This window comes from Saimiri boliviensis, chromosome 5, assembly GCF_048565385.1.
Source record: "Saimiri boliviensis isolate mSaiBol1 chromosome 5, mSaiBol1.pri, whole genome shotgun sequence".
Classification (NCBI taxonomy): Eukaryota; Metazoa; Chordata; class Mammalia; order Primates; family Cebidae; genus Saimiri; species Saimiri boliviensis.
In genome coordinates this window covers 53,984,356-54,006,295 of record NC_133453.1, presented here as the reverse complement: position 1 = coordinate 54,006,295, position 21,940 = coordinate 53,984,356, and the positions used below count along the sequence as shown (strand labels likewise).

General features: G+C 36.3%; 1 long non-coding RNA gene across 1 annotated transcript in view; it reads right to left on the bottom strand.

Annotated features, from left to right (window-relative positions):
• The window catches only part of LOC141584572 (uncharacterized), a 536,063-nt gene that overhangs the window by 399,998 nt on the left and 114,125 nt on the right, over nucleotides 1-21,940 (bottom strand). The window lies entirely within an intron of this gene.

Here is a 21,940-nt window from a genome sequence, read left to right as displayed (position 1 = left end):
GGTCTCATTCTATAGCCCAGGCTGGAGTGCAGTGATGTGATCTTGGCTCACTGCACCCTCTGCCTCCCAGGCCTCAAGCGATCCTCCTACCTTAGCCTCTCAAGTAGCTGGGATTAAAGCCGTGTGCCACCATGCCTAGATCATTTTTGTACTTTTTATAGAAACAGGATTTCACCATGTTGCCCAGGCTGGTCTTGAACTCATGAATTCAAGTGACCCACCGACCCTGGCCTCACAAATTGCTGGAATTACAGTCATGAGCCACTAATGCCATGCCCAGTGCAGAATTTCAGTTTTCAATCAAGCAAAAAATATTCAATTATTTTATGCATCTAATATTTTCTAAGTCAAGAAAGTATTTCAAAAGCAATATTAACAAGGTTTAAAATTAAAATGGGGCTCTCTCCTTAACAAATAGCTAACTAATTTTATGTCAGCTAAATTCCCTATTCCAGAGTTGCCTGGTTTGTTCACACATTATGAATGAGTAGGGAAAAAAGTGGCCATACGTTTTGAGTAGATACCATAAGCTCATGCTTCTTAAAGTAGGGTAAATATATTCGGTACTATCCTAAAGAATATATGAAACAACAGGATAAACATGTCACGTTTAGCAAAGTATTCATTTTCTTTGAGAGTAGATCATTTTAAACATTATATTAGTATTAAGATAACACAGGTATAATATGGAATAAAATGAAAAAAACTTGCACCAATATAGTTTTTAAAGAGCAGAAATATGGTTTTGAATGATTTCATGAAGAATATTAAAAGTTGGCCAGGTGCAGTGCCTCATGCCTGTAATCCCAACACTTTGGGAGACCAAGGCGGGTGGATCACTTGAGGTCAAGAATTTGAGATCAGACTAGCCAACATGATGAAACCCTGTCTCAATTAAAAATACAAAAATTAGCTGGGCATGGTGGTGGGTGCTTGTAATCCCAGCTACTTGGGAAGCTGAGGCAGCAGAATCGCTTGAAACCAAGAGGCGGAGGTTGCACTGAGCCAAGATCGTGCAACTGCACTCCAGCCTGGACAACAGAGCAAGATTCTGTCTCAGAAAAAAGAAAAATAATAAAAGTTAGGCTTCTGAGTACAAATGGCCTTTTTGTACTGACTTTGTACAAATTAATGTGAATAATACATTACATTATTGATATCTATGCTGTCTCATCAGTATCACTATAGGAAATTTAAAAAAAAAAAAAGAGAGAGAGATCAGGAACTCTCTGCTACCATATGGAAAAATTCAAAACAATCTATGAAATCTACTTTTAGGATTTCTCTCCCTGTCTTATTATCAGCCACAAGTGGGAAAGACCACAAAGAGTAAATACTCTTCCCAAGATTTAGACTCTTGAGCAAGTGGACAATGATATTTGCTGTGATGGACTTGTCCCTGACATGGGCAATGTCCCTGGCCACAGCAGGATGTGGCCCCAAATCTTCCTGCAGGATAACCTCAGAGGCAGCTCTTCCTGCCAGGTTCCCCCAACCCCATGAGCAACTATCTTGAGTTCCACTTCTTTGCCACCCAACAATTCTGTGAGCCAGAAAAAAAAAATTCTAGTAGATTTATCTTCTTGCTTGAGTTCATCACAGTTGATTGTTGTTTCTAAGCAGCAAAGACAGATCCTTCACTTCTCATTGAAACAATAGGAATAGTAAAATGCCTTAAACATCACAGCATCAAAGTTAGGCCAAGAGGGCTGGGCATGGTGGCTCAGGCCTGTAATCCCAGCACTTTGGAAGGCTGAGGTGGATCATCTGAGGTTAAGAGCTCGAGACCAGCATGACCAACACAGTGAAACCCTGTCTGTATTAATACACAAAAAATTAGCCAGATGTGGTGGCAGGTGCCTATAATCCCAGCTACTCGGAGGCTGAGGCAGGAGAATCACTTAAACCCGGGAGGCAGAGGTTGCAGTGAGCCAAGATTGTGCCACTGCACTCCAGCCAGGGCACCAAGAGCAAATTCCATCTCAAAAAACAACAAAAAAAATTAGGCCAAGCAATCATAACACCAGAATTTAATAGCAATGGCAGAGGCAGCGTTAAACTCTAAATTGATATTATTTTATGGTACAGTCATTCACTGTATTTCGTTAAGAATAAGTGCCCCAACAAAATTCTGGGAGGACTCAAAGAAAGAATGTGCCAACCTAAATGCCTTCTAGTCCTTCATCACTCATCCACATCAGAATTTCATGGGGTGTTAGGTTAAAATGCAGCTTCTTCAGCCCATCCCAGAAGTGAAACAGGATCTTCAGAAGGAGCCTAAGAATCTGAATCTTAAGCAGCTTTGTATTGACTGACATGCAAATTAAAGTTTGAGAACAATGGACCTAGGTGAATTTTTTAAGATGTACTAAAACAGACATTACACATGTTTTATTCATATCAGTTAAAATTTCTTCCTGAATATTTGGTTAAAACAATGTTCTTAACAGAGTCATGGTGCTATAATATAAAGAGCTAATGCTTTAATATCTTCCTTCCTGCTCTATAAATAACAAATTGTTATCCTCTGGAATCAAACATAAAGCTTTGCTTATTTCTTTTCTCTATATATCCTCTTCTTCATATTCTCTTCCCTAGACAATTGCCCTGATTAAAACTAAAAATAAATAAATAAAAAGAAGGCAGCAGTACATCCTTCACAAACTCTTTACCTGTTTTGGCATGTATCATTTAAGTGATGAATTGCATATGCTTGTTAGTGGCTCAACAACTTGGTTATTTAGTTTTGGAGCTTGCAGTCAGCTTCCTTGATTTATTGCCCTGGGAAATAATAATACATTCCAAGAACAGAGAGATATCTCCATATGTATCTAATACAGAAGATAAATTTTATTCTAGAATCTAGAGCACAAGAGAAACCACTAGAGACTAATATGAACAATGCAAGACTTTCTCCAAAAAGTAAAGGAATAAGTAAAAAGAAGTACAATATTCAGAAGGAGATATGCAACTAATCTAATTTTACTTGTTTTTTTTTTCATTAAATGGTTTATCTTTAGTAATAAAGTATCTACAAGCTCACTTTTATACATCAAAGCCATAGTGACAAATACATGATAGCAAATATAACATTAGACATTTTAAAAGAGCATTTAGAGAGAATCTCTTCATAAAACACTGATTTATAGAGTTACAAAACAAAAAGAATACATACAAAGATGTCAGGAACTTATTGATCACAGGAAGAATTTTAAGACTGTCTCTTTCCTCATTCCCTTTTTTGGTCCTTTCTCCAAGATAGGTCAGGGTTAATGGGCAAGCTCATTTTGATGGCTCTCAGTGCCACAGTTTGTAATATTCAGTCTTGAGCACAAATGTTAAAGGCCTGGGCCTGTCTGGGTGTTCTCTTCCCAGTTCCCTCTCTGAGCCTCTAAATCTTTATTCCCATGTGGCTGCAAGAGAAGAATCAACCACTACTCTTGGAGCTGCACCACCCTAAAAAGGTCTTTGGCAAAGGCATCTAAGCAAATTCTGCTCCCAGCCTTAGAAGCAAAACAGTAGCACTACTTATGCTATCTGGTCATCACATTACTGGTGACCTTGGGATTTTCTCATCAAGTAAGGGTAAATTTTTATAATACAAAAAAATAAGGGAATAATCATCTCTGAGTAAAGTTCCTGTAATGTAATACAAATACTTTCAGCTCTATATTAATATGAAATCAGTATCATATATCTTTTGCAGTGGGGAAAAACGTAAAACTTGTTAAAATCCCAGATGACAGACCTGCTACAGAATTTTAAGGACACTCCTACATCAGAATAAAGAATAATTAGGTATTTCTAGGTTAAGAAATAATGGTACTAGACAATAACCTAGTGTGTGAAGTTGAAAGCAAAAAGGACAATTCAATTTGAGAAAATTCATGCTGAATCCAATGAAATGGAAAAGTAGAACAGGCCAAACATGAGTCATCACCATAATTGCATGACTGAATAGATGTCCTGTCAGCAATATCATCTCAGAACATATTAGATAATAGTTACACAGAGAAAAGAGACTAATTATAATTACTGCTTAACAGTGCACCTACTGAGTCTCCTGCATGCTCAGTAATAATAGTTTGAGTGCTTTCTGCATGGGTCTGCAATGTATTTAGTAAGAGTTAATAATAACACCTGACAGTTAATAAGTGTTTAGCAGTGCCAGGCACTATGTTAAATGCTTTACACAAATTATCTGATTTAATGCTCAAAAGAAGCCCACAAAGTACTATTAACTACATTTTTACCAATGAGATAACTGAGTCTTAGATTAAGTCAAATGAGCAAAATCACACAGCTCTTAAAGATTGGAGCCCAAATTTAAAACCAGCCTGCCTAGTTTAGGGGTGTTCTCTCATAAGTACTATGCCACCTTTCAAAAATATAACATAAATTACAAAATTTTCCAAAGGAGGAAAATGAGTTCCAGACTTTTTAAATAATTTTCCAAAAACTAATAGGTAGTTAGGGTTTTATGATGGATTCAAAGCTGCTTTTTTTTTTTTTCCTACTATACCATATGCTACTCCTTTGTAACAAACAGAAATAAGAGGAAAAACATTAAACTTCTGGAACAAAGGTTGAGTTTAAAAACAGTAATCCTTAAAATGAGGTGCAGATTTCACCATTTTTATTAATCCTTCTATTATTTACAATTACAGTGCACTTTGGAAGCAATGCAACAACAGGAAGCAATACGCCCAAGTTTTATCACTCACCAGGCAGGGAAGAACACCAGTTTCCAGACTAAACATTATTTTGAAATCGCTTTACACTAAGATTGCCAGAACACAGCTTTGCAGTAAAGAAATAAACACAAGACTCCTGTTGGGCATAATAAGCAGTCCCATAATCAGCAATGAATTAAAAGAGTCCAATTCTAAACTGACATCTAAGACACAATTAACAGTGCTGCTAAACCCAGATAATTAATGAAACTTTTAAAGTGTTATTTTCTTTTTTTTTTTTTTTTTTTTTTTTTTTTTTTGAGATGGAGTTTCGCTCTTGTTACCCAGGCTGGAGTGCAATGGCGCGATCTCGGCTCACCGCAACTTCCGCCTCCTGGGTTCAGGCAATTCTCCTGCCTCAGCCTCCCGAGTAGCTGGGATTACAGGCAAGTGCCACCATGCCCAGCTAATTTTTTGTATTTTTAGTAGAGACGGGGTTTCACCATGTTGACCAGGATGGTCTCGATCTCTCGACCTCGTGATCCACCCGCCTCGGCCTCCCAAAGTGCTGGGATTACAGGCTTGAGCCACCGCGCCCGGCCCGTGTTATTTTCTAAAGATGACTTAGTGGCATGTAATTTTCAATCATTTTATTTTTTATTTTTTTATTTTCTTTTTTATTGCATTTTAGGTTTTGGGGTACATGTGATGAACATGCAAGATTGTTGCATAGGTACACACTTGGCAGTGTGGTTTGCTGCCTTCCGTCCCCTCACCTGTATCTGTCATTTCTCCCCATGCTATCTCTTCCCACCTCCCCACCCCCCGCCCCTCCCCCATTTCCCCCCAACGGACCCCAGTGTGTAGTGCTCCCCTCCCTGTGTCCATGTGTTCTCATTGTTCAACACCCGCCTATGAGTGAGAATATACGGTGTTTGATTTTCTGCTCTTGTGTCAGTTTGCTGAGAATGATGGTTTTCAGGTTCATCCATGTCCCTACAAAGGACGTGAACTCATCGTTTTTGATGGCTGCGTAATATTCCATGGTGTATATGTACCACATTTTCCCTATCTAGTCTATCATCGTTGGGCATTTGGGTTGGTTCCAGGTCTTTGCTATTGTAAACAGTGCTGCAATGAACATTCGTGTGCACGTGTCCTTGTAGTAGAATGATTTATAATCCTTTGGATATATACCCAGTAATGGGATTGCTGGGTCAAATGGGATTTCTATTTTTAGGTCCTTGAGGAATCGCCACACTGTCTTCCACAATGGTTGAATTAATTTACATTCCCACCAACAGTGTAAAAGTGTTCCTATTTCTCCACATCCTCTCCAGCATCTGTTGTTTCCCGATTTTTTAATGATCGCCATTCTAATTGGTGTGAGATGGTATCTCAATGTGGTTTTGATTTGCATTTCTCTGATGACCAGTGATGATGAGCACGTTTTCATTTTTGTTGGCCAAAATCTCCTGAAACTGATAAACAACTTCAGCAAAGTCTCAGGATACAAAATCAATGTGCAAAAATCACAAGCATTCCTATACACCACTAATAGACACCAAGAAAGCCAAATCAAGAACGAACTGCCATTCACAATTGCTACAAAGAGAATAAAGTACCTAGGAATACAACTAACAAGGAACGTAAAGGACCTCTTCAAGGAGAACTACAAGCCATTGCTCAATGAAATAAGAGAGGATACAAACAGATGGAGAAACATTCCATGTTCATGGTTAGGAAGAATCAACATCGTGAAAATGGCCATACTGCCCAAAATAATTTACAGATTCAACGCTATTCCCATCAAGCTACCAATGACCTTCTTCACAGAACTGGAAAAAAACACTTTAAACTTCATATGGAACCAAAAGAGAGCCCGCATAGCCAAGTCAATTCTAAGCAAAAAGAACAAAGCAGGAGGCATCACACTACCGGACTTCAAACTATACTACAAGGCTACAGTAATCAAAACAGCATGGTACTGGTACCAAAACAGAGATATAGACCAATGGAACAGAACAGAGGTTTCAATCATTTTAAATGGTTTATATCTAATTGTTTATGTCAGTCTGCTGGTATCTCCAAAGTAATCTTAAAGTGGTTGTTAGCACATAGTGCTAATATCCAATAGTTCAGATAAATTCAGAATGAGTATCGTTATTCTACCTATGGTCAGAGTAAGAAAAAATTACATGAGAAAAATTCACTCTGAGCATAGGTTAAGGAAATACAGTAGTTTGGACCTCTTTACTATCTAGTCTGATATTTTCTACCTAGTAGGAGAAATTTAGACACACAGATTTTATTTTCTGAGTAAGATAACATCTAACCAGAGAACTCTTAACAGTTTTCTCCATGTAAAACATCTAGAATAGCAATACCCAATATTCTTACTGAAATATTTATAAAAATACAGCATATAAAAACAACACTGTCAGTGCATGGCACACACCTATAATTCCAGCACTTTTAAAGGGTAAGATAGGCAGATCCCTTGAGCTCAGGAATTTAAGACCAGCCAGGGAAACATGGTGAAACCCTATCTCTACAGAAAATACAAAAATTAGGTGGGCATGGTGGCACATGCCTGTACTCCCAGCTATTCAGGAGGCTGAGGTGGGAGGATCACTTGAACCCAGGAAGTCAAGGCTACAGTGAGCCAAGATCATGTGACTACTACACACCTCCCTGGACAACAGAGTGAGACCCTGTCTCTAAATAAATAAATAAAATAAAATAAAATAAAACGACACTGTAAAAATGCTTATACATTCAAATTATTGACAGATAGATGATGAAATTTTAAGAACTATAAGATATACAGTACTTAATAATCATAATCAAAGCTTGACACATGCCTTATCATTGCTAACAAAGAAAACAAGAAGAATGCATTGCACTAAAAGTTGGCTGGAGATACTTGGTCCTCCTAGTTTTTCCTCATCCTAAAGATCCCAAGATTTTCACATACTATAAAGTGAGGTTATTGTTTTATGAGACACTAACTTGTCTCCTTTACTTCAATTAATATTTCATCTTCCTCAGATATTCAGAAATGGCTACCAATAGTGGAAACTGAAACAGGTTAACCACCAATTCAGAAGTTCTGCCCTAACTAAATTCCACTGTAAATTGGACCAGTGGGGATTATCAATCCTTTCTGCATCTGGAAACTTAAGAAACTACATATAACCAAGTGAACTGGGATCCGAGCCAAATATAAATCATAATCATTCTGTTGGAAATGATTGACCCTAGAGATATCTTATTCTATACCAAAGCAATTCTTTTTTTTTTTTTTTTTTTTTTTTTTGAGACAGAGTTTCACTCTTGTTATCCAGGCTGGAGTGCAATGGCGCAATCTCGGCTCATCACAACCTCTGCCTTCTGGGTTCAAGCAATTCTCATGCCTCAGCCTCCTGAGTAGCTGGGACTACAGGCATGAGCCACCATGCCCAGTTAATTTTTGTATTTTTAACAGAGACAGGGTTTCACCATGTTGACGAGGATGGTCTCGATCTCTTGACCTCGTGATCCACCCGCCTCCACCTCCCAAAGTGCTGGGATTACAGGGGTGAGCCACCCTGCCTGGCCTACCAAAGTAATTCTGTTAAGGGCTGCTAAGGCCAATAAACATAGCAAGTTGATGAAAATGAAATAATATTTGAAGACCAAGAAGATGAGCATATCATTTTCAGAACATATATATTATTATATCATTTTTATAATATATATTTAAAAACTATTGGGTCTTTTTAATAGACTTCAAATCCATGCAAATCCTGTTAAAGAAACGTAGAGCATTCTGCTTAAATATCATGATTTAACACTCATATTTATAACCACTAACTTTTGAAATATTACTGAAATACAGTAATGAATTATCTAGATACAAATGTAAAAGGACAAAGTGAAATATAGAGAGGTTAATAAAAGTTGAGAAATATCAAGAAAATCAGAAAAAAATCTTACTGGAAAATTGATGCATAGATAATGATTGAATTTTCAAAATACTATACAGAAAACTAATACCTTAATGCCTACAGGAAAAAAAAAAAGCCCAAGTGAATTATATGCAATGTATTTACAATTAAATGATATCAGACTTCTCAAAAGCAAAATTAGAAGCTCAAAAGAAATGAAGAAATTCCTGAGAGGAAAGCATTTTTTAAACCATTAGTTCTATAGCAAAAATATCAAATCAAATTCAAGGGTGAAATAAAAACCTTTCTAGACACAGAGTGCTTCCAAATAATTCTCTCTCATCCACACCCTCTCAGCCATCTCCTAAAGAATGTACTCCATCGAAATAAAATAATAAATTCAGAGAAATTGATGGAATCAGTGTAATTAGGGAAAATATCAACAAGATCATTAAGACAAAGAAAATTCCCAAGATAACAGCATTTTATCAAGCTGAGAGTGCAACACATCTAGAATGGATTAGGGAAAAAATATGGGGTAGATATCTGAAGAGAAAATACTTGGACTGACAGATCTCCTAAAGGAATATATATTCTATAGAGCATTTAAAAAAAAGATTAGTTCTATGTATGCAAAAAAGGCATAGACTACTAAGAAAAATAAGTATTAAATCCAGGAAAAAACAAAAAAAAATCAAAATAGAAAGAAAATATAATCATATTACACATGCCACTGAAAAATATTTATGTAAAGAGAATGATAGAAACAGTAAAAGTTAACTAGGAAAAGCAATATAACTGTTGATAAGATACAACAAGAGGAAATATGTGAACATAAGAGAAGTGATGGCAAGAGAGATAAATCCTCATTTTTCATGGTAGAAAGTTAAGATAATGTCAAATTTAAAATCAATAAATTGTAATACAAACTTACTTTTTAGAAATAGAACAATATCACTTGAAGAATTAGCTAACATGTTTTACAGTGGTTGCCTGCAGTGAAAAGAGCTAGGTGAAATAAAAAGTAGATTAACAGAATTAAAAATTAAGCAGTAGATTACATACTTAAGATCAAAATAAATGAATCAATGACACTGAGAAGAAATTTGAGAAGTGGAAATATGTACCATGTTCATAGATTATAACACAAAATATTGTGATGTGCCCTGTATTCGTAGAATGAATGTGTTCCCAAGTACCCCAAAAGATTTTAGGGAAAGGAAATTGGCAAACTTATTTTTCAACATGAATGATGGTTCAAGGAGACAAGAATAGCCAATACACAACTGAAGAATAAATAATATGGTATATTTTACTTATTATCAAATTAAAATAATTAGAAGAATGTGGTATTAGCAAAAAAAAAAAAAAAAAAAAAAAAAAAAAAAAAAAAAGAAAAAAAGAAAAGAAAAGAAAACAAAGCACGGAACAATAGAACAGAACAGAAGGCCAAAACCCTCCACACATATTGACCCTTGATTTATGGCTGTTGCAGGTGCTGTTAACAGCTTACACCTACAAGTTTTTCCAGGAGTACGTCCTTAGGGGATTGGAATCACCTGATCCAGGGGTGTCTGAAACTTATGCCTCTAACCCAGAGATTCCCAAAGCCAATTATGGACATGTTGTGGCACAAAAGTCCCATTTCTTTGCTTCAAACCAGTAAAGATTCTGCAGCACGGTACAAGTTATGTTCCAGAGCTCCCTGTCGGATCAGCTAGGGATAGGCTTCCCCTTCAGCCATGTATTTCTTTGGCTTCCCTCTCTTTCCAACAATGTTTCCTTCTCCTGCCTACAGGTTTCTTTTAAAAGTATTTCTGTAACAAGTCTCCTGCCTTAGAAAACTCACTTTAAGTTCCATATTGGTGGAATGCAAATTAAAATATTACTGAAATATTCTTATCTACTAAATAAGTTGCCATCAGCTATTAGATGAATAGATGAGTAATGCATTTGGTATACTGTATATATAAAATCTTCATAATGAATACCTATGGTATGTTGTGTGTTCTCCATCCAACAAACTGATAGTGACTTCTTGAACCAATAAGTTAAAATTATTATGGGAAAAAACTTTATAATATGTGTAAAGAAGTTTAAAAGTAATTAAATAGGATTTACTTGTATTATGGTTTGGCTGTGTCCTCACCCAAATCTCAATTGTAACTCCCACAATTCCCATGTGCCATGGTAGGAACCTGGCGGGAGGTGGTTGAATTATGGAGGTGGGTCTTCCCTGTGCTGTTCTGATAGTTAATGAGTCTTATGAGATCTGATGGTTTTAAAAACAGGACTTTCCCCACACAAGCTCTCTTTTTCTGCCTACTGCCATCCACATCAGATGTGACTTGCTCCTCCTTATCTTCTACTATGATTGTGAGGCCTCCCCAGCCACGTGGAACTGTAAGTTCAATTAAACCTCTTTCTTTTGTAAATTACCCAGTCTCAGGTATGTCTTTATCAGCAGTTTGAAAACGGACTAATACAGTAAATTCACAAGGGAAGTGTGGGGCACTGCTGAAAGGATACTTGAAAATGTGAAAGTGACTTTGGAATTGCACAACAGGCAGAGGTTGGAACAGTTTGGAGGGCTCAGAAGACAGAAAAATGTGGGAAAGTTTGGAACTTCTTAGAGACTTGTTGAATGGCTTTGACAAAAATGCTGATAATGATATGAGCAATAACATCCAGGCTGAGAGTCTCAGATGGAGATGAGGAACTTGAGAACTGGAACAAAGGTGACTCTTGTTACATTTTAGCAAAGAGATTGGTGGCATTTTGCCCCTGCCCTAGAGATTTGCAGTAAGAGGACTTGAACTTGAAAGAGATGATTTAGGGTTTTTGGTGGAATAATACATTTCTCAAGCAGCAATGCATTCAAGAGGTGACTTGAATGCTGTTAAAGCATTCATTTCATTTTATAAGAAAAAGAGAACATAAAAGTTTGGAAAATTTGCAGCCTGAAAATTCAATACAAAGAAAAATCCCATTTTCTGAGGAGAAATTCAAGTCAGCTGCAGAAATTTGCATAAGTAAAGAGGAGCAAATGTTAATCCCCAAGACAATGGGGAAAATGTCTCATGGCATGTCAGAGATCTTCATGGCAGCCCTTCCCATCACAGGCCTTGAGGTTTAGCAGAAAAAAATGGTTTTGTGGACCAGGACCAGGGTCCCTCTACTGTGTGCAGTCTAGATATTTGATGCTCTGTGACCCCACTGCTCCAGCCATGACTAAAAGAGGCCAAGGTATGACTTGGGCTGTGGCTTTAGAGGGTGTAAGCCCCAATCCTTGGCAGCTTCCACATGGAACTGTGCACAGAAGAATTAAGGTTTGGGAACCTCTACCTAGATTTCAGATGATGCATGGAAATGCCTGGATGCCCAGGCAGAAATTTGCTTCAGGGGCAGAGTCCTCATGGAGAACTTCTGTTACAGCAGTATGGAAGGGAAATGTCGGGTTGGAGCCCCCACACAGAGTTCCTGCTGGGGCACTGCCTAGTGGAGCTGTGAGAAGACCGCCACTGTGCTCCAGACCCCAGAATGACAGATCCACCAAAAGCTTGCACCCTCCTTCTGGAAAAGCCACATACACTCAATATAAGCCCATAAAAGCAGCCGCAGTGAGGGTTATACCCTGCAAAGCCACAGGGGCAGAGGTGCCCAAAGCCATGGGAACCCACCTTTTGCATCAGTGTGACCCAGATGTGAGACATGGAGTCAAAGGAGATCATTTTGGAGCTTTAAGATTTGACTGCTCTGTTGGATTTTGGACATGCATGGAGCCTGTAGCCCCTTTGTTCTGGCCAATTTCCACCATTTGGAACAGCCCTATTTACCCAATGCCTGTACCCCCATTGTATCTAGGAAGTAACTACCTTGCTTTTGATTGTACAGGCTCATAGGCAGAAAGACTTGCCTTGTCTCAAATGAGACCTTGGACTGTGGACTTTTGACTTAATGCTGAAATGAGTTAAGACTTTGGGAGACTGTTGGGAAGGCATAATAGGTTTTGAAATGTGAGGACATGAGATCTGGGAGGGGCCAGGGCTAGAATGATACGGTTTGGCTTTGTTTCCACACAAATCTCATCTTCAATTGTAACTCCCACAATTTCCATATATTGTGGGAAGAACCTGGTGGGAGGTTATTGAATTATGGGGGCAGATCTTTCCTGTACTATTCATCATAGTGAATGAGTCTCATGAGATCTGATTGTTCTAAAAACAGGAGTTACAGGCCAGGCACAGTGGCTCATGCCTGTAATCCCAACACTTTAGGAGGCCAAGGCAGGCAGATCATGAGGTCAGGAGTTTGAGATCAGCCTGGCCAACATGGTGAAACCATTTCTACTAAAAATACAAAAATCAGCCGAGCATGGTGGCACACACCTATAATCCCAGCTATTCAGGAGGCTGAGGAAAGAGAATTACTTAAACCTGGGGGACAGAGTTTGCAGTGAGCAGAGATCGCACCACTACACTCCAACCTGGGCAACAAAGGAAGACTCTTATCTCAAAACAAAACAAAAAAACAGGAGTTTCTCTGCACAAGCTCTACTTTGCCTGCTGCCATCCATGTAAGATGTGACTTGCTCCTCCTTGCCTTCCACCATAATTGTGGGGCCTCCTAGCCATGTGGAACTGCAAGTCCATTAAACCTCTTTTTATTCCCAGTCTTGGGTATGTCTTTATCAGCAGCAGACTAATAAAACAGACTAATACAACTTGTATGAGTTCATATTGATGAACTAAACAGAAAAAGATATTTTATATGCAAGAATCTTTATTGTAGCAGTATTTATAATCATCAAAAACTGGCAAAATATTTGAATGGTCAAAACAAGGGAATATAATATAGCAATTAGAGACTTTTTTAATAATCATTTAAGGATATGAGGAGGAAGAGGAGGAATCCAAAACTGTATATATAATATAATCCCACTGATGCTTAAAGTGAAAATATTTTTGTTGGTGTGAATGGAAAAAATAAAAAGAAAAAAATATGGAAAAATGGGAGCAGTAATCATCTCCAGATGATGAAACTAATATTTATTTTTCTTTATACTTTCCCGTAAATTATAAAATTTCTATTAGCGTAATTAATTTTGTAATCTAAAAGATATATTTGTAAAGTCCTTGGCTTGTTTCTAATCTTTGACACCCATTAATTTAAATACATTCGTTCAATTTTTCATGATGATCACCTTGTAGAAGATAGAGTTATTCATTACCATATGCAAATTTTTCAAAAACCTTTAATTTCTAAAAAAAAAAAATAAAAAATACTGCCTTTTAAAAAACTAAACTGTTTAATTTGGGGTAAATATTTCATGGGACAAATAGCCCCTATAATTTAAAAAATACTCCTGGAAGCCAGTGAAATTGTCAGAGCAAATAAACTAATTGTCTGAATTACCACCAACTCCATCTTTCCCGGCCCATGACTCCCATTGAAACTTCTGAACATTTCCAGGCTGTGTTTAAAGCTACAACATGTCTTGGTCTGTGGGACAAACCAAGGGAAGTACTACAGGGCTTCAGAAATGCAATGTGGTTCTTGTCACAGAAATATAATCACTGATGTGTTGAGGTTGGACACTCAGTTACATTTGTTTTATTTCATAAAACCACTTAAAGCTTAATTTAAAGGAAATCAACCTATTTCTTATTTATTTTCATTTCACACTTCTTTTCAGATATTTTTATTTGTTGAAGTCTGTTTTAAAATTGCTGCAATGCAACTTGATATAGGAACACCCAAGAGGGCACTCATATTTTCAATATAGCTCAGTTAGGAACAAAGGTTTTACAAACAGAAAGCACTTAGTGACTTGCTAGTTTAATCCCATCATTTTTCAAATGAAACTGAGGTTCATAGGGCTAAGAAACTTATCAAAGTTCAAATCTAATTATGACAGAGCTACTATGTATCTAATTCCAGTATTTTAACACCAATAGTGCTCAACCACAGCAGATCAGAAATGTTCGAGCTTGCAATTTTCTGATACTTGAAAAAAAAAAAAAAAAGAGGTCACCTGAAGAAAACAGCTGCAAATTGTGTTATCATTAATTATTTCTATTTTGGAGAGGGAAAAAATCATGTTTTTTCTTTTTCCTAAATGGTAAAAATGTTTATTTGTATGAAGTTTGCTTACATTCATCATGAACGTTTCTACTAAAATTCTGTGAGTGAATATAGAGGGGCATTTTTTCTTCTTTTAATGAGGCAAGGTGAAAGTATTACCTCTAGTTAATTAATCTTAACAAATAAGCCAGTATTTCAATTTGGATTTTGATGTGTGAAAAACAGCACTTTTGGGACCTGATCCTGGCAGATCTGACTTAACAACCTGTAATTTAAAAAAATAGCAAAGTAGGAATCACTCACCTTATGGCCTCACTATATTAGAACACACAATTTCAGTGCCAAAGTAAAGCAAAACAATTTTTTCTACTGCTTATTAATGGTAAAATGAAAACACAACCATTTATAGAGGTTTATTAGTGAATAGGTAAATACTGATTTAAAGAGACTTCCATGTTGCTCTAAATTGTGGCTTCAATAGTGAATATATAACTAGAGGTAACTATTATACATACCATTGCATACCAAAAAAAATTAGTGGCAAATAATGAGTCAGAATTATCAAAATTTTTAATAATAACTTCTAGTATATTTATCTATGATTTATTTATATTCTGACATGTTCCTATTATAAACTAATATGGCTTACAAAAATATGCATTATAAAATACAGCAAGATATCAGAAATTAAAAGTTTTTAAGAAAAATAAAGCAAAAATAAAATTAGTTTAGGAAACCATAAAGGAACTAGGTAAAAAGAAGGTGGGGTGAAGGAGGAATAGTCTAAGTATGCTAACATCCTTATTCATAGTTAAAACTCTGTAACCACATTGAAAAAAACGTAGTTAAGAAATCCAGTGACCTCAATCTCTTCTATTTTTGGATTATTTTAATTTTAGAGAAACAGTCCAATGACTAATATTGCTTTGCGCTTTAAAAAAACAAATATTTAGGCCAGGTACAACGGCTCACACCTGTAATCACAGCACTTTAGGAAGCAAAGGCAGGAGAATTGCTTGAAGCCAGGAGTTCAAGACCACTCTAGGCAAAATAACTAGACTCCGCCTCTACAAAAAGTATACAAATTAGTCAAGTGTTGTTGTGCACATCTATAATCCTAGCTACTTAAGGATAAGGTGGGAGGATCACTTGACGTTAACAGTTCAAGTAAGTAGCAAGTCATGATTGCACCAGTGTACTCCAGCCTGATCAACAGAGCAAAAAAGTTTCAAAACAATCTGTCTGAAGTTAAGATATTACTTCTTTTTCTGGTGTTGATTGTTTGTTTGTTCGAGACAGAATCTCGCTCTGTGGTTCAGGGTGGAGTGCAGTAGTGCAATCTCAGCTCACTGCTGCAACCTCTGCCTCCAGGGGTCAAGCAATTCTCTTGCCTCAGCCTCCCAAGTAGCTGGGATTACAGGTACCCACCACTATGCCCGGGTAATTTTTGTATTTTTAGTAGCGACGGGGTTTCACCATTTTGGCCAGGTCTCAAACTCCTGACCTAAGATGATCCATCTGCCTTGGGTTCCCAAAGAGTCCTAGGATTGGACAGGCATGAGCCACTGTGACTGGCCTTGTTTTTTGGTTTTTGTTTTTTGTTTTAATTAAATGCATGTTTAATGTTATATTTTAATTTAAAATTACATATAGAGTATTATACCTGCTCCAAAATCATTGTTACCTAGCTATTGTCTCTCTGTATATACACACAAAGACAATAAATTCTATTTAACAAATATTTATAATGATTATTTCTGTTATTTAAACTTTGGCTTATTTTTTACTTTCTTTTTAGCAACTTTCCATATTTAATTGTTTTATGTAAATAATAAATATATTATTCTTTTCAATAAAATCCAAGAGCTGTGATTTTTAAAAAATATTTTAATGCAGGTATTGGGCATTTGAATTAGTCTGTGTGCAGTGCAATTTAATCTGTTAGTAACCTTGTTCCCAAGTTACACTCTATTTTGGAACAATCAAGAGCTCAAGTGTAATTACAATCACATAGGGCTCCAAATCCCAGTCCAGTTTTATAAATAGGACCACTACCACAACCACAACCACCACACGCGCGCACACACACACAGACACACACACACTCCTCCCCATCTGGGACTGGTATTCACTCAGCGATTTCTGCAGCCAGAGAAGAAAAAAGCTATTGCTCTGTCATTTCAGGGAGGTCTCACATTATTGCTATTCTCACTCTTATGCTTCTGCTACAACCAATGAAACGAGAATTCTCTCACGTCTTTTAAACAATCTTCAATAATCCAACCACCAAGGCTTTAGAAGTTTTTCAGGGTCCTTCTGGTAAGAAAAACATTGAAGTTTCTGAGGCCGGGACCACAGGGCCATTTAAATTAGGATGTAGTTAGAATAGAGGATCTAGTAAGTAGCATTAAATTTAAAAGGCCACCCTTACCAGCCATGAACTATCACTCTGAGACACGTTTAATATACATTTCCTTCTGCCCCAGGAAGAGATACCAAGCCTAGGTTTGAATACTATTCCTGTCATTACTGACTATGTGACTTGGGCACATGGCTTAACTTCAATGCATCTTATTTCCTCACCTGTAAAATGGAAATATGTTCTGAAATTGTGAGGATCAAATGAGATAGCTGAAAATGACTAGCACAATATCTTACCCCTAACAGGTAGGAACTTATCCAATCTTTCGAGGCCTAACTTTCCTACCTAACATTCTGGTTTCCTTCCTTCCTTTCCTTAAATACTGTCCTTGCTTTTCTTTTGTTTATTTCCTCTACATCTTGTTTTCCCTTCTTTGTTCTCTCTCTCTGTTTCTTCCACTCCCAGATCATCAGGTAGCCTTCTTGTCACAATTTCTTAGTGTACTCTAATCCAGAGCTCCTGAGGATCTCAACTATCTGTTACTAACACTTCTTAAGAACTTTCTCAGGAAGTTTAGGAAATCCACTAGAAATATAATACAGGGAGTCTAGACCTGGTATTCTATGGCCCTGAGGTAAATAACTGCATTAGACACCGTAAATCATAGTTACCTGCACAAAGTTAAAGAAAAAGCTGTCAATATTTTGTGTTGTTCAAGAGCTAAAAAAGTATAAAATCTGTGAAATCTTGATTTATGATATAAAATTACATCAAATCTGAGGTATTTAACAAGGAAATATTAATATGATTAATAAATACATGCAAATAATTAATGACTGATTAATGTGTTTAAAATTAATGTAATGCCTGTAGTCCTAGCTATTCAGAAGGTTGAGGTGGGAGGACCACGTAAGCTCAGGAGTTCGAGGCTACAGTGACCTATGATCGAGCCACTGAGCCCCAGCCTGGGTGACAAAGCAAGACCCTGTCTGTAAAAATATAAATTTTTAAATTTTAGAAAGGAGAAAAAGGTTAAAAATATTTACTATAATGCCAGTCTTGATCCCTCATGGTTCACAGGGTATTATCTTCTGCTGCAACTTAAAACAATTGGAAGAAATTTTAGTTACAATGTCTGACCTCTACCCTGGCTCTAACACTAGCTCTCTTTGTCACTCGGAATTAGAACTTTAATGTCTTTGGCCCTCGATTCCCTCATTTATAAAAGGAGGAAATTGAGTTTATAATTTAAATGGACCTTTATGCCCATGAATTCAATAGAATCATTCATTCTTGCTGCTACTTTGTAAGAATAAGATAATGACAGTGTGTGCTACACAGCATTTTATTAAAGAATCATTGATCCACATGGCCCTTGCTTGTAATTATTGGGCATGTAATGATAGTCTAGCGTCTCTTCTTTTTTCAGAATATCCACATGATAGCACAAAACATCAACATCAATTACTCCCTGGAAACTCTACCTGGCTTCTTAGTGCTCATTATCCACACTCAAATGAAAATCAATGATATCTGTGAGTAAACATCCCTTTGGTTTATTTCTAATTTCTATCAAAATAGATATATATATAAAAAGAGGTAAAGTAGATAACTATTTGATATTCAACCTTCTGTCAGAAATTATTCATGCCAATTAACTAGAATGCTCAGGTGTTCCATTTATTTTAAAACACTCATTTTCTAGCCCAGTAGGCTTAGACTTTCAGGAAACAGTGTTTGTATTCTACTAAGCTCAAGTAAAGTTATACTTTTTCATATCTTTCTAAGAAATGTTATTTCTTAGAAATAACGTCATGTGCTCACTTGTTCAGCATTTAATGATTATCTATGACTATGTTAAGAGATAATAACACCTAGATGATAAAGACAAATTGTCTGCCTCTGGAAGTACATGGTTCAATAATAGAAGCAGATAAATATTCAAATCCTGACAATTCAATTTGATAATAGACATGTGAACAAAGCAGAATGAGAAGTGTCTGACTGTCTAGAAATTACTCACAAAAAACTGACTAGCACAGTGCCTGGCACATTAAGTTGGGGTTCAATAAGAATTTGGTGAATGTTACATAATTGACTTTTCAGCTGACAGTTTAAAAGATGTGATGAGATTAAAGACAAGATGAGGAAGGACATGATAAATGGAGAAAACAATTTCTGCAAAAAAGGTTTTAACGTTACACTCTGATATATGCAGTAGTTTAGTGAGATAGATGAGGCCAAAGCCTCAGGCAAGTCTCAACTCCTAGAGGCGTTGTATATCAAGAGAGGATTTTGATTTTTACCCTGACAGATATGAAGATCATATTTGTATTTTAGGAAAATGACTGGAAGAATTTGCAGAAGGAAAAGATAGAATCCTTGTGAACATGTCAAAGGATATGATAATAATCTATGCAAAGAAAGCCTGAACTGTGGCCATTTCAGAAAGAAGTGAGGCATATTGGAAACAATTTAGGAGGTGACAATGTCCTTATACTGGCTTGGACAGTAAAAAGGCCAGAAACCAATGATGACTGTATTTGTTTGCCATGAACTAGAATTTAGATATGCACAAAGAGGAATAATTTGTCTCTGATGGGCCCCACAGTTCTAAGCATCACATGGGAAATGGCAGGCTCATATCTGAGCAAAGTATAGCCATTTCTACCATGTGGAATGCAACAATGCCATGGTAACTTCCTCAATATAAACTACCACCACAAGGAAACCAATTATCCACCTCCTCTCTCTCCAGTGACCAATGAATTTTATGCACCACTGCCAAATTATATTTTCTAGCACTTGTGCCCCTTCATTTACCAGGCAACTAAAAAACATTGTTATGGTTGTTCACTGTCTCTGGAAGTTCACATTTCAGAGCTAGGTATTCAAGTCTATTCACAATATTTTTTTCAAGTTTACCTTCACCTTTATCATACTCATAAATATTCAATGACATTGAACTTCTCTCAGATGCATGCAGACACCCTGAGTTTTCACTTCAATGGTCACTTTGTTTCCCCGTGGTTTATCACGTAACTCCTACGGATGCTTCAATGGCCCCCTAATTAACATTTCCTCCTTAAAACTGTTTTTATTTATTCAAAACTGCTACTATTAACAAAAATACTTTGCATAACCTTTATCCAGGTAACTTTAAGTGCTTGAGGTAAATATAATTAATTAGTGAAAATCATAATCATAACAAAAATACTTTACATAATCTTTATTTAGGTAACTTTAAGTGCTTGAGGTAAGTATAATTAATTAGTTAAAATCACAATCATTGCCTTAATTGCTCTCTCTATATATATGTATATATTATGGTTTCTTATGTTAAAACACAATGAAAATATTATATCCTAAATGCCCAGTGCTCACATTCCAAACTATACTTCTACTCTGGTATTAAGTCTAGTACCTCAATTAAATTTCATACTGATGTTTATTTTTGGAGTATTGTTTTCTTGAATATCTGATTAATCACTCTATACAAGCATGCTTTCTACATAGCTCTCAGATTCCTATGAACAACTGTTTTCTGTTTAAACATTAAAATTCTAAAACATGAAGTTTCAAAGGAGTTTCTATTCTATAAAATTTATTCTGAACCTTGAAAAATTTCCAAGTGTACAAAAAACATAATCTTTATGATAGCTTACTTTCTTCATCTTAAAAAAAGTTTGGAAGAGGAGCAGAGATGCAACATGCTGTTTACAGGCTATCCAAGCAAAAGGCTTGATACGAAAGTTGGAGCTGTAGGTGCAGAACTTGGAAGTGAAAGTGAATCGAGATTTAACCAGATGAATCACTCATACTGAAAGGATCATGGAAGCCATAAGTCAATAGGACAACTAGTGTCAAAGAAAGTATAAATACTGAAGGAAGATAAAAGTTGTCAAATAGAAGGAAGAAGAGAGACAACCGATAGAATAACATGATAAAAGGGAGAAACAACGTAATATAAAGTCATGGCTGACAAGGGAGGAGTACGTTTTGGGAGACTATTATTAATACACTATTTTCCCCTTTATCTGCAGTTTTCCCTTCTGCATTTCCAGTTACCCACTGCCAACAACAGTTCAGTATAATAAGAGAGTATAGTACAATAAGATAATTGAGGAGAGAGAGAGAGTATAATCACATAAATTTTATTATAGTATATTGTTATAATATTTCTATTTTTATTATTATTGTGGTTAATCTTTTATTGTGTCTAGTTTTTAAACTGAACTATATTATAGGTATGTATGTACAGAAAAAAAAATGTTTAGATAAGATTTGCTTCTTTTTGTGGCTTCAGGAATGTCTTGTAACATATCCCTTACAACTAAGGAGGGATTTCTGTATTTCATATACTTTACAGAAGTGCAGAGAATAAAATCTCATTGTGCAGTGATCAGTGACAGTGGAGAGAGTTTACAGGAGCGGTAGAAGTGGAATCTAGAGCAGCAGGGAGGCAGAGCTTAGTGAGTGGAATACGGGTTACTGTTTAAGGAAGAAAAGTGGCAAAAAAAAAAAATGTTTAAACATAGCTCAAAAGTAACCTAAAGATAGTTTGGGAGCTTTGCTGTTTTGCTGTTTTATTTTGCTACATTCTGTTTTTGTTTCATTGCTGTTATTGTGGGGCTGTTGCATAATCCATTTTTGTTTTGATTAAGCTCTGTGTATCTCTTTAAATTCCTTCAATGTTCTTGTTTACTTGCACTTGTCCCCACCACTTTCATATCTATAACATCCCCAAGATTCCTCTTGTTAAGGTTCCTATAATGTCCATGCTATCAATTATCAGAGATCATTTCTCTGTCCCTACCATATTTGAAACTTAAACTGCATTTAAAATAATTGATTATTCCCTTCTTCTGGAAATGCTTTCTTTTCTTGACTTC